The following is a 14,841-nucleotide window of genomic DNA, read 5'->3' as shown; positions in this document are numbered from 1 at the left end:
GGATGTGTGAATTTGTTTCAATAAGTGCTCCAGACAGTACAAAAATTGCTCATCAAGCAAGGTAAGTAGTTAAGGTCTAGAGAGATCATTTACATTTTTCAGTTATACTTTAGCAATCTGAAGGAAGGAATTATAGGTTACGATGATTTCTTTCAGTTTGAGAATCGGCAAGTGCCTTGGGATATATCCTTCACAAATGTCAAGAATCTACCGTTATCTTATCTTGACAAGAGATAAACAGAGTTTGTGTGTCCTTCATAATCCCCGCTTCATACAATCCCTTCATTCATCTCTGTCATGAGTGGATCAAAGGGTGCCTCCGAATGAGGGGCCCGGACCCCCCAGGGCTGAGCTCCTACAGCACAGGCAGCAAGGGGGGAACCTACCTGGGACAGACATGAAGACAGGATTAACTGTTTCCTGAGATAAGCCACCCCATCTAGGGGGCTCAATATACAGTGAGAGTGGGCACTGCCTATCAACCAAAAGTCTGGATCTACAGATAAAGTGGGAAATGAAGGTTATTAAGAAAGGCAGCTAACTATAGCCAGGTCATTCCTGCTCAAACCACAGTTTCAAAATATAATTTTTTTTTTTTTTAAACAGCGCCTGGCATGAATAGTAGTGCTTTTATTTATATATTTTTTATTTTTTATTAATAGTTTATTGTCAAATTGGTGAATGGATCAAGAAGATATGGTTTATATATACAATGTAGTATTACATGGCCATGAGAAAGAATGAAATCTGGCCATTCATAGCAAAGTGGATGGACCTCAAGGGTGTCATGCTAAGCGAAATAAGTCAGGCAGAGAAGGACAGATACCATATGTTTGCACTCATAGGTCTAACAGGAGAACAGGAGAAACCTAATGGAGGACCAGGGGGCGGGGAAGAGGGAAAGAGTTGGGGAGAGAGAGGGACGCAAAAGCTGAGAGACAACTGAATACTGAAAATGAACCGAGGGTTGAAGGGGGGGGGGGGGGAAGAGGGGTGGTGGTAATGGAAACCAATTTGTCAAAATATGACTTCTAAAAGAATGGCTACTTAATGTTTGCTGAAAGCCGTTACGTTCTTTTAATAATGTTACACTTGCTTTGTTAGAGTTGTATTTTGTAGTTTTACAGTTAATAGGCATGTTTTTCAAACATAAGGCATAGAGATGATACGGCTAGGAGCTGGGAGTGGTTATGAGGATAAACACCACCTCAAAAGCAGAATCGGATTAAAATTCTCTCAGATGGCAGAACTGAGAATATCAGCCCCTGGCATTAATCAGTTTGGGTTAAGAGGACAACCTATCTTCTGTAAAGAGACAGGAATGCTAACCCTAAAATCAATACCAGCAACCAAACAAAAATGCAAACTATGCAGAAGATACACAGCAAAGAGATGCAGGGCAACCTGCATCAGTGACAAAAGCCAATCTAACGCCTTGCGCCTTGCTGCTAAGATGCCCGTGTTAGTGCCATCAACTGCAGCTGGCTTTCTGTTTACTCTGTTGGTTGTTGTTGCTGTTGTTGTTTTTAAGCAGTTTTCATACCCAGGACAGAGCCCAACTAGGGGCTTGAACTCAGGACCCTAACTAAGATCAAGACCTGAGCTGAGATTAAGAGTCAGATGCTGAACTGATTGAGCTGCCCAGGTGCCCCTGGCCTTTTGTTGACTTTGCAGAAATCACCAGTTGCCAACCAAATGTTCTCTCTGGCACACCGCAACCTACAAAAAGTCCTAATATCATTATTTGGTAACATCACCTACAAAGCCTCTTTCCACTGCTAAACACCTTCTTAATGAGGCTCAGGAAACTGCTGTGAGCCTCCCTACCCCCATCTACCCCGCTCCTTGTCACCCCTCACAGGTGCTCATCAAATACTTCATGCATCATCCTTAACAACTGCCGTCTTCTCACCGGTCCGCCTTCCATCTCTCAGCCTTTCGTCAAACACCTCCTTCCCTCCGTCCTCTTCCTGCCATTTGGCAAAATCTGATAATTACCTAAGGGTAGCTTCTGAGCAATTAACCTCTGGAAGTCTCAATTCCCCCACTTATAAAGTGTGGAGAATAATGGAAACTTTCTTAGGCGGGCAATGGTATAAATCGGGTAATACCTTAGCATAGTGCCCACGACACAGTAAGCAATCAATGAAACGTGAGTTTTTTATTATAATTATTTGGCTTAACAATTATTCGAGTTCACCAAAGCTGCTCAGGTGACCTTAAATAAAAGCTAGCATTACTTTTGTTTCTTTCATTTAATTTTATTTCTATACTAGCTCTTACAGTAGAGAACCTGTTCAGAATCTCCACCACAAGATTCAAGAACACTACATCAAAGTAGGTATTCTATTGTTAATAAGAGCAATATCTCATATTTGCATAGCTCCAGAAAAGACTACTAGCTCTTTTTTTTATAATAGTTTGTCAAATTGGTTTCCATTCTTTTTTTTTAATATACCTCTTAATCCCCTTCTTCTCTTTTGCCCATCCCCTCACCGTACTTCCCCTTTGGCAACCAGCAGTTTGTTCTCATTTATACGAGACTGTTTGTTTTCTTATTTGTTTATTTGTCTTGTTTTTTAGATTCCACATACAAGTGAAATCATGTGGTATTTGTTTTTCTCTGTCTGACCTGTTTTACTTAGCATTATGCCCTGGTCCAATATTTCATTCTTTTTTATGGCTTAGTAATATTCCACTGCATATATCCTATGGGTATCTTTATCCGTTCATCTATGGAGAGACACTTGGGTTGCTTCTGTATCTTGGCTATTATAAATAATATACACAGGTGTATATTAGCTTTTCAAATTAGTGTTTTTGTTTTCTTTGACTAAATACCTGATAGTGAAATTACTGGATCATAGAGCTCTTCTATTTTTAATTTTTTGAGGCATTCCACACTGTTTTCCACAGAGGCACCATCAACATGCATTCCCACCAACAATGCATGAGGGTTCCCTATACACCATGTGCTATTTCTTGTCTTTGTTTTACTAGCTATTCTGACTGGTAAGAGGTGCTATCTCATTGTGGTTTTGATTTGCATTTCCTGAATGATTAGTGATGTCAAGCATATTTCATTTGTCTGATGGCCATCTCATGTCCACTTAGGAAAAATGTCTAGTCAAGTCCTCTGCCCGTTTTTTAACCAGATTGGGATTTTTTGTTGTTGAGTTGCAGAAATTCTTTCCAGACTTTGGATATAAATCCCTTATTGGATAGATCATCTGCAAATATCTTCTCCCATTCAGTAGGATGTCTTTTTGTTTTGGTAATGGTTTCCTTTCTTGCTAAAAGCTTTCTATTTGGTATAGTCCCAATAGATTATTTTTGCTTCTGTTTCCTGTGACTATTACCTTTCGTAACAGAACAATACCTCTGAAGTGACAGAGGTGGATATGTCCCAAGCGAAGAGGCCTGGGCCCGAAGGCTAGGCTCTCATTGCCACCACTCTGGTCTGACTACACACCGCAGGCCAGGCTAAGGTTTTGAAACAAAACTAGATGAAAGGCCAGGGCAACGTATCCTAGTCTGTTCCTCAAAACACAACTTTTAGGAGACCATGTATTGCTGCCCTGTGGTAACAAGTGTTTTGTTGAAAGAGAAGTGGGAGACCCCCAGGGCCTTCATGTACAGAGTACTCAGAGCACTGTGGTAATCTGTGAAGTGCTGTCCAAGCCAAGCTTCGCACAGTCCCTTGGCCCTGTGGCTCCATTATCACACGACATCGAATTCCATGGAATCCTCCATCCCCCATGTGTGAGGCCTTTGGGGAACCGCTGAGCTATGGAGAATAAATTCATGAAATAACATGAAAGTAGGGAGTGTTTTGCAGGGTAAAATGTATTCATCCTCAGGTTAGATTCAACTACAGATGCTACCTTCTGACCTAGTTGAGATTCATCGGATCCACTACTGGAAAATGCCCTCGAGACCTCTAGTCCTTGAAGTTGAGGCTGGAGAGAGTGATTCTGAGAAAGATATGGTCTCTGACTCCTCAGGCCTGTCTACAGCTTTCTGATTTACTCTCTGATGGCCTGGACCTTTGTGACATTAGACAGGTACACAGCCCACAAGGGGAAAACGCACATACTCACAAAGGCAAGGCTACAAAGGGGTGATGGGATGAAGGCAGTGCCTGATCTGCATGAAGGGGACACAGACGTACTGGAGCAGACGGTCACTTCCATACTTCGTCGCTGTGAAGGATCTCACTAATACCAACCTATTTGATCCTCACTACTACCTCCTAAGATGGCTTACGTTTCACAGACAAGAAAATTTAAGTCACCCAGTCTAGAAACAAACTTTTATCTCCTAAGACAGTATCCCTCAGACTCTACCATAATGCCCAGTGTCTTGTATCTTAGGCAACACAGAAGCCAATCTAGGCTAATAGGCATGGGTCCTGGAGCCAGAGGACCTGTGTTTGGATCTTGGCTTCACAACTTACAATTACTGTAAAATCCTAGGTAGGGGACCCAACCTCTCCTGAGGCTCTGGCTCCTTCATCTATAAAATGGAATGGGAATAGCTACTTTACAGTAATGTAAAAACTTCCTTTATTTAATTACACATGCTGAGCAGGAACACCGGGGGGCTGGGGGGGGGTTGTTCAGTTGGTTGAGCATCTGGCTCTTGATTTCAGCTTAGGTCCTGATCTCACGGTTTATGATACCGAGACCCGCATAGGGCTCTGCGCTGATAGTGCGGAGCCTGCTTGGGATTCTCTCTCTCTCTTCCCCTCTCCCACTTGCACATGCTCTCTCTCTCAAAATAAACAGATGAACACGTTAAAATAGAATTATGCATGCTGAGCGTGTTTTCCACATGGTAGACACTCAGTACACAGAACTGTAGTCATTCTGGAGAAAAGAAACCAAATTGCTCTCCAGTGGCCATATTCCATCCACCAGTTTACCCAGTATCTGAAGCATACATACCTGGGCAGAGTGATGATAACTGTGAGGGCCAAGATCTTTGCACCACCAAGCCCACCTGACTTCTCGGGAGTCCAGAGGTGAAAGTAAAATGGGAGGTATGAACAATGGCAACACTCTGGATTTCATGGACATGTACAATTTCCAAATGAATTTGTGAAACTGATACAAGGTCAATAACTATTCGTTTTGCCACACACTTATAAAGGAAAGGATATTTTAACAACAACAAAAAAAAATGTAAGAGGGACATAATCTCCCAACAATGACCCAAGAGCAGGCCACTGGCAACCCTACGGATGTTTTTGCTGAGGAAGTATAAAAGCTTCCTCACATATCAACTGCAGTTCCAGGACCCACAAAAGGCTGGCAGGAGAAAGTAACATGAAAACTATGGATCCACCCCCCCACCCCCGCCCCACAAAAGAGATTAGAATGAGTCTGTCTCTGTACAAGTACTGGAGTATGTGTATACACACCAGAAGCGGGACTGGTAAGAGAGACTCTATGCCCCAATCACAATGCTTGTTACATTGTATCATGATCATCAACTAAGAGGAGGCTTTAGAGGAAAGAGACCTTACTTATTCATTTCCTTAACCCTTATGACTATCCATTGTAGGTGTCAATGAAATTTATCAAATGAATGCAAAAAAAGAGAAGGGGAAAATGCAACAGACTAGTTGTGGGTGGCAATTAGGGAGAGGGAAAATTAGAAAAAAGATCTTCATTTGTCCAGCTATCTCATAGTCTCCAGTGAAATTCTAACTAACAGTTAGGCTGCTAAATATTTATTTACTTGGTTGGCAGGAGCATAACATTACTGCTCCAAGAAACTCTCCTTATTTAAGTGTCAGTGGAGAACACATCAAAAGAAGTTTAAATTCGAACCTCTTAAACAGGATTTTTCAATAAGGATAAGAGAAAAATCTAAACTCACACTTCAAGCGTCTCTCAACAAACACATATTGCTACAAAGAAAAATTTTTCTTTCAAATCAAGCATGACAGATACCAGCTTTGATATCCTACTCACCCACCTGATAAGAACTCTGAATCGCACACATACTGGTATTGAGATTCTTTGTGGAGAGATGTGAAATTTTGCCCCCAGGGCCCAAGTTCATAGATTGGAGGCAGGCAAAACTCTAGATCATTTCAACGTGAGAAATGAAATCTCCCTCCGTGCCATCAAGAACAAATCCTTGAGAATCTGGGTCTCCTGCCCACATCTATCCTTATATAGTAGATGCCTGAGTGGCACCAACTGATGCTTCCTTTAAACATGCAATTGGTTATTAGGATGGTTCCTTCTTACTGATATTTTCTCAAAAACTGTATCTCCTGGTCATGTTTTAATGAGAACAATCCTACGCATGCAGCCATGGTTTATGTGATTTGCTACCTTCTCTGCCATGAAGATTATATGCAAAGGGGTAGTCACTGAAAGCAAACTTGACAAAATCTCAACTTCCTGCCTTCCCACTTGTTACTGTAAGAAGGATGAATTATTTGAGATTCTGTGGCCTAACCTACTTACTTCCTCTAAAGGAGGAACAGAAAATGAAAAATGCCTTTCAAGAAAAAAAAAAATGTACGTAGAAAACGAAATCGCCAACTGACACTAACAGGCCTATGGCATATTTACCATAGTCTCATCAAACGCTTTTATTGGTAAGTTCATTTTCAATGTACAGAGTAGAAGACGTCTCAGTGTGAAGCAAAAACATCCTGACGGATGCTATCATGTCACCAACACCACTACACTAATAGGGTCACACGAGAAATTTTACACCCATTAAACAGACTCAAAGGGCATAAAAAGAACAAGAACCTGTCTGACATAGATATGTCCATGGTTATGCAAAATATGTATGAACTCAAAAAAGAAAAACTAAAAGTAGTATCTTGTTCTTTTCTCTTATTTCATTTCATAATTTTTTAAACGCTAAAAGTAGTACCTTCTTTTTTCTTACTCTGCTTCATATTTTTATAGAACCCAGAGCTAAAATTAAGATTTACACTTGATTTCCCTTTTGTATCTAATAAAGTATATGTGACCAGATTTTACTTCTTTCACAGAAGTCAAATCTACAGGTTTGTCTTGATACCCATTTGTAGCTAACCTCCTTATCAATAGATTGAACAACGAGGCCTCAAATCAACCACCCGACCAGACTGACCTCTTAGGAATTTCAATTCAGAGTTCAAGGTTCAGTCGGTGTAACAGATGGGGGCAGGGGGAAGGAGGGAGGATGATCAAACGATTTTGGTGCCGGAACAATCCTACTCAAAGTGTTCAAGTAGTTTAATTCTGCAAAATTACATGTAAAGCTACTGTCCAACCTAAAAACAGCCTGGCATGTAGTAAATGCTCAAAGAAGTTTAAAGGCTCATAGAGCTTCATTAAAGGAGAAGCAGTCCGTTACCCCATCACAAATGCATGCAGTAGGAGCCTTCTAAGTCAGACTAAAGCTCTGCTTAATGGACCATTCATACTCCACAGATACTATCTGACTCCTGTTGTAACACAGAACGAGGCAATAAATAAATAGAGACTCTTCATTTGGCAAACATGAGCATACTCTTCTGGTTAAAGAGTAGAACAGTAACCATAGCACAGAGAATGTATTATTAGTCATATTTCCTGTTTTCTTTTTTTTTTTTTTAAATTTTGATTCCAGTACTCTACATCCAGCCCTGCCCCAAGTTTCTCACCACCAATTTCTTTAGCCCTCAATTAAATTTTCTTCTTTCCTTTTATAATCCTGCCTTCGGAGTAAATTCCATCATCTCTTGAGCTCACTTTTAAAAATGTCGGTGCCCTTCTTTCTACTGACTGATTGATCTACGTTTTCTGAGAACTAGCCCTGCTGCCTCATCTAGGCTCTTCCTACAAAGAACAAGTGAACCTCTTTATAAATGAGCTCAGTGATTTTCTGGCCCAGCTATGTTTTCTTAACAGTCTGTGATCATCTCAAGGCCATGAGCTAGACCAAGGTGCTCTTTTCAGTATAACTCAACAATTGGTCTTTTTCTCAATTCTTGGTTTAAAAAAAAAAGAGGGAGAGAGATAAGAGTTTTTTATTTTTTCTGATACCTGCTTGCAATTGCTTATCTTAGTAAACAAATGTGTAAGAGCAAATATATTAAACTGGAAATGTGTTTTCTTAAAAATATTCAAAGAATTGCTTTTCTGAAAATTAGAAACCTAAAGACATAACAAAACAATTATAAGCCAGTATCATTTTCCATGGCCCCACCCCTTTCAAACTGCATGTTATGAACGCAGACAAGTTACTAAGTATCTCTGAGCACCAGATTGCTCCAAAAGTGAAATAGTAATACCAAGTGCTCAAGGTTAGTGAAAATATTAGAGACACTACTCAGTGCCTAGACCACTACCTGGGCAGACAGAAAGCACTCAGTATTTGTTGGATGCATGAATGGACGGATGAATGACTGAATATATAAAGCACCCAGCTCAATGCTTGATATTCAGAAACATGATATTATACCTAAAATTATACCTAATATAGCAACACTTGACACTGTTTTGCAGAGGACACCCCACCCCGCAGAACCCTGCCTTAACAACAGATTGGACACTACATCCCAGGGGTACTACCAAAGTGCTTATTACCTCATTTACCTCGACCTTTCCCAAGCACTCAACCACAGCTTTGTTTTGTTCATTTTCACCGTATGTGTGTGTGCGTTCTCTCCTCAACCAGAATTATCAACATACTGAGGCCAAGGACTGTTGCTTTCTTTGTAGCCCTAACCCACTCGTTCATTCAGTTCTAAGTGTTGATTATGTGAAGCACTCCCCAACTGAGACTTCTAAAAAATAGGCGCTCAACAAATATTTGTTGATGGACACAGAACACTAACAGAAATAATAAGGAGGGAAGCATTTTACTATTATGTCTAATACACAAGTAATTCTTCCAATCAGTATGTGAGTCACCAATTCTAGGTCTACTTCTGAGAAAGAAACCAAGGCTCATGAGAAGTTCTCTCAGCCAAGATCAACCAACTTCACTTAAGGTCTTCTCAAAAGTCCTTGTTCTTTTCCCTAAAACACCTTGTCTCCTAAATGGGGAGTTTTTAAATGCCTTTCTCCATCTGATTTCACAAAGTAAACTCAGTTACATTGCAAGGGTACCTTTCCTGGTGTTTTCCTTTCATCCACCTGCTGCATAGCTGTTGCTCGAATCAGTGCAAACTAGTTCATAATCTGCCTCTATTTACTCGTATCCTCACGTGTCAGTGAAACAATTTAACTTAGTAAAAACACAGCCTGAAAATACTCCACTGGATAATGAAGCCCTTTACAAAATACATCTTCTACAGATGCCCTGGATTTCAGTAGGAAAGAACAAAGGCAATCAGCCTAATCTGCATGAAGGGGATACAGACATACTGGAGCAGACGGTCTCTTCCAGGCTTTGCCGTTCTAAGGGATCAGACTCAAAAACGGATGGGCTATACTGTGCCATGTATATACAATTATATTGTCCTGCATCAGTCAACCCAGGAATCTGTTTCCATACTCACTGGCTCCCAAGAGTGCTGGGTCCCTCGTTCTTTCCTACTGGCACCAAATGCAGCTGCTATAGTCTTAGTAACAGAGCTTAGAGTTATGTCCACCCTTGGGATCAGGTGCTAGGGAACTCAGGGGCAAAGACCTCGTCTTTCGGTGTTCAGCACTATAGGAGCTCAGTAAAGCTGGTTAACAAGAGGAACGTTGCAAGAGGGATCGCTAAGGTGACCCATCCTTAGGACTCCAAGGGTTACACTTGTCCCACACTGTGTGAAGCAGATTCTCTTATAAATTTCCCATCCTAACCCTATCTGCTACAATGAGCCTTGGTTGAAATATACATTCCTTAGAAATAAACTACCAAACAAACCAGTGGAAATTATTCAAGAATCAATCCTCAATTACTCAAGGACTAATTAAACAGGACCCATATTTCTTCTCTCCTCCAGTATTGGGTTTCTGAATTCTTAGAACATTGACTGGATGTCTACAAGAGAAGAGAGATGACCTAAAACTAACAAAAAAGTGTCAGGGTTTGTCAGGTTCAGTATCAGCAAATTTAGAATAATGACAGAGAGTATTGTGATTTTTTTCCTATCTAGATACTAGTTGGTTATAATTAGAATAAAGTGGCAAAGGGGTCTAGAAAACGTAAGTGGGATAAAGGGAAGCCCTGTGAGGATCTTTCCCTAAGTTCACAGTCACGGGCAGGACCCATTTTCCCGCCCCTAGCATGTAAATCCTTCCTACCCCAGTTACCTATTTTCTCGTCTCCATTTCCCAGCAGGTTCATGCAACTGAAATATTAATTACAGCACAGGAAGTCCCCTCACACCAACCCTTCCACTACCACCGTCCTCCCAGTTCCACAATTAGGCATCATCTTAAATTTGATTTATTTCACTTACTCCTGCCTATTAAATGACTAGATTGGGATAAATAAATTTCAGTTCATATTCAGCACCATGTTAAAACACAGCCCCTTCCTGCAATGAGCCGACGCTATTAAAGATAAACTACGTTTTTCCTAAGGAAAAGAACTATCCCCTGAAAGTATTATGACAAGTCCATTTAATATATACACCAGAAGCCAACCTAATAATTTTAGCTAGGAATTAAATCACTCTGTTCTGCCCTTGACAACCTCTTTTCCATCCTTCACAAAGCCTGACTAAGGTAAAATGGTAATATGACTACCGAACATTTGAATAACTCTTTTTAGTTCTCACACCCTTATTTTATTTTATCCTTTCAACAAAGGAAGAGACACAAGCACTCTGCTCCCATTTTCCAGATGGGGAAATCTAGGCTGGAAGAGGTAAAGTGACTGACAGGACGTGATATGTTTCGAGGCTAACTTGTCTTCGGATTCCTACTCTGCCACTCTATCCACAGCCATGACGACTCCCCAGATGAAGAAAAATAGTCACTGTCTTCCACTCAGCATGCCTAATGCACCATCCTAGGAAACACCTTTTGCTCTGCTTGCTCTCTACTACCGTCTGCATGATCTTTTTGGGGTTGCTTCTGCCCTACTGTCTCTGTTACATCCTCTACATGGACCCCCAACTACTTACTTGGCTAATTATGCCATTCAAGACCATCCACAAGCAGAAAAGGACAGTAAATTCCTGTGAATGATCATTTTTACATCAGTAATTATTCCGTGTTGACATCTAGATCATGCTTATCCTGGTCAAAAGACAGCCCAACGAGGGTTATTAGTCCTATTCATAAAAAGTAAAGCTAACTGATTCTGTGTTGTTTTTACCAAACAAGAATTAGCAACTCCTTTACTACGTAAGACAGAAAACCAGAATGAAAAGAAGTAAAAAAAAAAAAAAAAAAAAAAAAAGGAAAAGAAAAAGAAAAAAGAGAAAGAAAACAAAAGGTATAAATGGGGCACCTGGGTAACTCAGTCGGTTGAACATCTGACTGTCAATTTCGGCTTAGGTCATGATCCCGTGGTCTGGGATGGAGCCCCACATCGGGCTTGGCACTGAACATGGATCCTGCTTAAAATTCTCTCTCTCTCCCTCTCTCTCTCGTTCTTACCCTCTCCCTCCCTCCCCCACTTAAACATGCTCTATCTAAAATTAAAAACATTTTTAAAGGGTATAAATAGGGGCACCTACGTGGCTCAGTCGGTTGAGCGACCAGCTTTGGCTCAGGTCATGATCCCACGGTTTGTGGGTTTGAGCCCCGCATCAGGCTCTGTGCTGACCTCTAGCTCAGAGCCTGGAGCCTCCTTTGGATTCTGTACCTCCCTCTCTCTCTAACCCTCCCCTGCTCACACTCCCTCTATCTCAAAAAAATAAAATAAAATAAAAACATTAGGGAAAAAAATTAAAAATAAATAAATAAAAGGGTATAAATAGAAGAAAGCAGAAGAATAGTACAAATATACTTTGATGTCTTATTTACAGAGGGCTGAACCTTTTGCCTGAGGACAACCTTTGTCCTAAAAGTAGGCCCTGGCTGACTGGAGACAAATCAGTACCCTCCAAAATTACCAAAGAGATCTTATTAGACAGCAGCTCCATTCTTTGTGGACATATGTTCAAAAGTTGACAAGTCTGTGCTAACATGCTGAAAAGTCACTGCAAACCTCTGACATGATATTTGGCACAAGTCAGCCCACGTTGGATTTGAGCCACAGTAGTTAAATTACTTAAATGCCCCCAAAGCTCTCACTGTAAATTTCACCTACAGAATTTTAACAAGTTCTAGAATCTTCCATATTAACTGTGTGACAACAAACAGTTACATTAAATTACAAGTACTTTGTTCTAGTTTTCTCATTGTTCTCAATTCCAAAGAATAAAACTATTTACTTGCTGTAAAAAGCAGGTACAATTGAGATGCAAATTAGGAATCTAGTAAAAGAGGCTGTCCAAAAAATTATCCAGGACAATCTCAACGTTTCTTAATGTTTTATTTGAGCCTCAATCACACTTAATGTAGAGACTTTTATGCATTCAACGCAGCACCCACAAAATGATGTTTCTCTGCCAACCCCGTGTTCCACGTTCTCTTTCCTGACCCCCAAGTGCAGCTTTTAACATCTGCAAGTCTGTCAAGCAATTTGTTCAACAAGCAAAACTTACTTAGTGGCAGTGACGAAATAACTGTCTGGTGGTCTTTAGGATTGCTGTCCTCCCCCAAGACTTCTCCTACAGGTCCGGCATTCATTTAAAAAGAGGAAAAGTAAAATCAATGCATTGTCGTAAAAAAAGAAGCCTTTAAATCCACAATTAATATGTTTACATTTTGGATCACTGACTCATTGCATAATTTCACACAATACCACTGAGAATACTAAAAACAAAATAGTTCTGGATGAGATGAAATGGATTTTATCATTCATATTATTCCCCTATCCTAAACTCCTAAAGTTTCCCCCCACCGTACAAGTGGCAGGTGAAAGTTACAAGAATCATTTGATTCTACTTGAATGTCTCTCAGTGCCTTTGTCTTTAAAACTGAAGTTACTTTGCAGAACACACATTGGCAAAGGAATAGACATTATGTAAGCAGTTTTTGCCATATATGTAAATATTTAAATCACAACTTATACAAAGTATTCAGAAATAGGGTCTTAATCATAGCGAAACAAAATTACATTCTTAGAACTAAAAGATACTATTTATTTTGTGACTGTATGAAACTGCACTGTTAAAAAAACTAAATGGCAGCCTTTAAGTCCATTTATTGGGAAATAAAATGACCAGTTTATATAAAAGACAAATTTCAACCAAAGGTCTTTTTCATTTTTTTCAGTTTTAAACACTTTGCATTTTCATTAACATTCAAAATGAAACGACCCGCTGTGACTCCTGACTAAAAGTTGATAAGAGATAAAGATAATGATAAATCTAAACACAAGCAATTGTTCCTAACTGGGTTATAGATCCATCTCAATTCCCAGAATAACAGCAAAGTGTTTTTCCCATATAAACAAAGAGGGATAGGAAGTATAGGCTCTGGGTCATCAGAACGTATCTGCTCTCCAATTTACTAAAACCTCGTTATTTCTGATCGGCATCTATTCACACAACATCTGGCTGCTCGTTCAGGTCGTCCAATTACTTCCACGTCTGAACGGACTACGTAGCTACATGCAAAGGCCAAACTTTGCTCTCGGCCTTCCGAACTTAAAGAAGCGTTTAACCACTAGAGGTCTCCCCTTGGCCAGTTTTACATGTTCGCTATTTTGCTGCACTTGAAACTTTCCGGAGAAATGCTCTACTAGAGTCAGTGTTTTTTTCTAAAAACTTGCGCAAAAATCCACGCGACCGACTAGCCACTACAGAAACTCCCGGGCTCCCAAAATCAATTAAGATATCAAGAACAGCGTTCTAGGAAAATCAAAATTAAAATTCGACGCACTCGCCCCAGCCGTCACCCCCCCCCCGCCCCAAATCTTATTTCTCATCTCAGTTTCCCTTAACTTAAACTTCGAACAATTTTTTTAAATCTATTTTTCTTTCCGTGGACTTTGCATGATTTCTAATGCATTTTTCTGGCGGTGGACCCCAGGTGGGAAAGGAGCGGGCCAAGGGATGCAAGGGAGGGGGAAGGGCCGTGCTCACAGCGCCCGAGGAAGTTGCATAAGGAAAGAGACTCCGTTTTTTGGGTCCCCTCAAAAAATCGGCCGGGAGGGGGAGGAAAAGGAAGCGGGGTGGGGAGGAGAGGCGGGGAGGAGGGAAACTGAAGCGACGTTTACCTTCGTCTCCCCGTGGAAGGGTGGGGTAAGGGCCACGGACTCCGCGACCCCGGAGGGAGGCTCGTTCCCCCCACCTCTCTCCCAGCGCAGACGGACAAACAGATACCCCCACCCCATCCGCGGACAAGGCGGGGAGGAAACCGCCTGCTTTTAAACTTTCTCTCACGGTCGCACTGTGGGCCACGCTTTGACCAGAAAAGGGGGGGGGGGGAGACGAGGTAATCAAAAGGCCTTTTTTCTTTAAAGGTAATTAAAGTTTTACCACCAGCACAAAAGTTGCGTCCTCCCCCCGCCCGCACCACCGTGCCCCCCCCCCCACCGCCTCCAGGGCTCACAAGTTTTCCTCCCTCTCTCCCCCCCTACCCCAACACACCAGCTCGCGGGGCGCGCGGCGGATGCCTCGGCTCCTGCGCTTCCCGATCCCCACCCCCGCCGGCCTCTACTTCCCCCCCGCCCGGCCGCCGCGGCGCGAGGACGGCCCGCCGGGCCCAGGACGCGAGTGTGCAAAACCCATTATTCCGGAACGGCACACGCACGCGGCGAGAGGCGGGCGGCGGGCGGCCCCGGACCCCTCTCAGTCCCCCAAATAGAAGGGCGGCGTAAACAAGTTGCAGGAAAAGCAGCCCC

At 41.6% G+C, this 14,841-nt stretch overlaps 1 protein-coding gene across 4 annotated transcripts in view; it reads right to left on the bottom strand.

Annotated features, from left to right (window-relative positions):
• Positions 1–14,841, bottom strand: part of L3MBTL3 (L3MBTL histone methyl-lysine binding protein 3) — a 124,843-nt gene that overhangs the window by 109,420 nt on the left and 582 nt on the right. Inside the window, exons 1-2 of one of the 4 annotated variants that reach the window (XM_029944597.1) lie at positions 14,588–14,614; positions 12,596–12,661 (exon numbers count right to left, since the gene is read on the bottom strand). The gene's annotated coding sequence lies outside the window, so the exon portion shown is untranslated. Of the gene's footprint in view, positions 1–12,595; positions 13,827–14,214; positions 14,377–14,587; positions 14,615–14,841 lie in introns of those variants that run through there. The other 3 variants (XM_029944598.1, XM_029944595.1, XM_029944599.1) reach the window with 3 other exon arrangements.

The sequence above is a fragment of the Suricata suricatta genome, chromosome 7 (assembly GCF_006229205.1).
Source record: "Suricata suricatta isolate VVHF042 chromosome 7, meerkat_22Aug2017_6uvM2_HiC, whole genome shotgun sequence".
NCBI lineage: Eukaryota > Metazoa > Chordata > Mammalia > Carnivora > Herpestidae > Suricata > Suricata suricatta.
The sequence above is the reverse complement of the archived record's forward strand: the minus strand, read 5'-3'. Positions and strand labels throughout refer to the sequence as shown.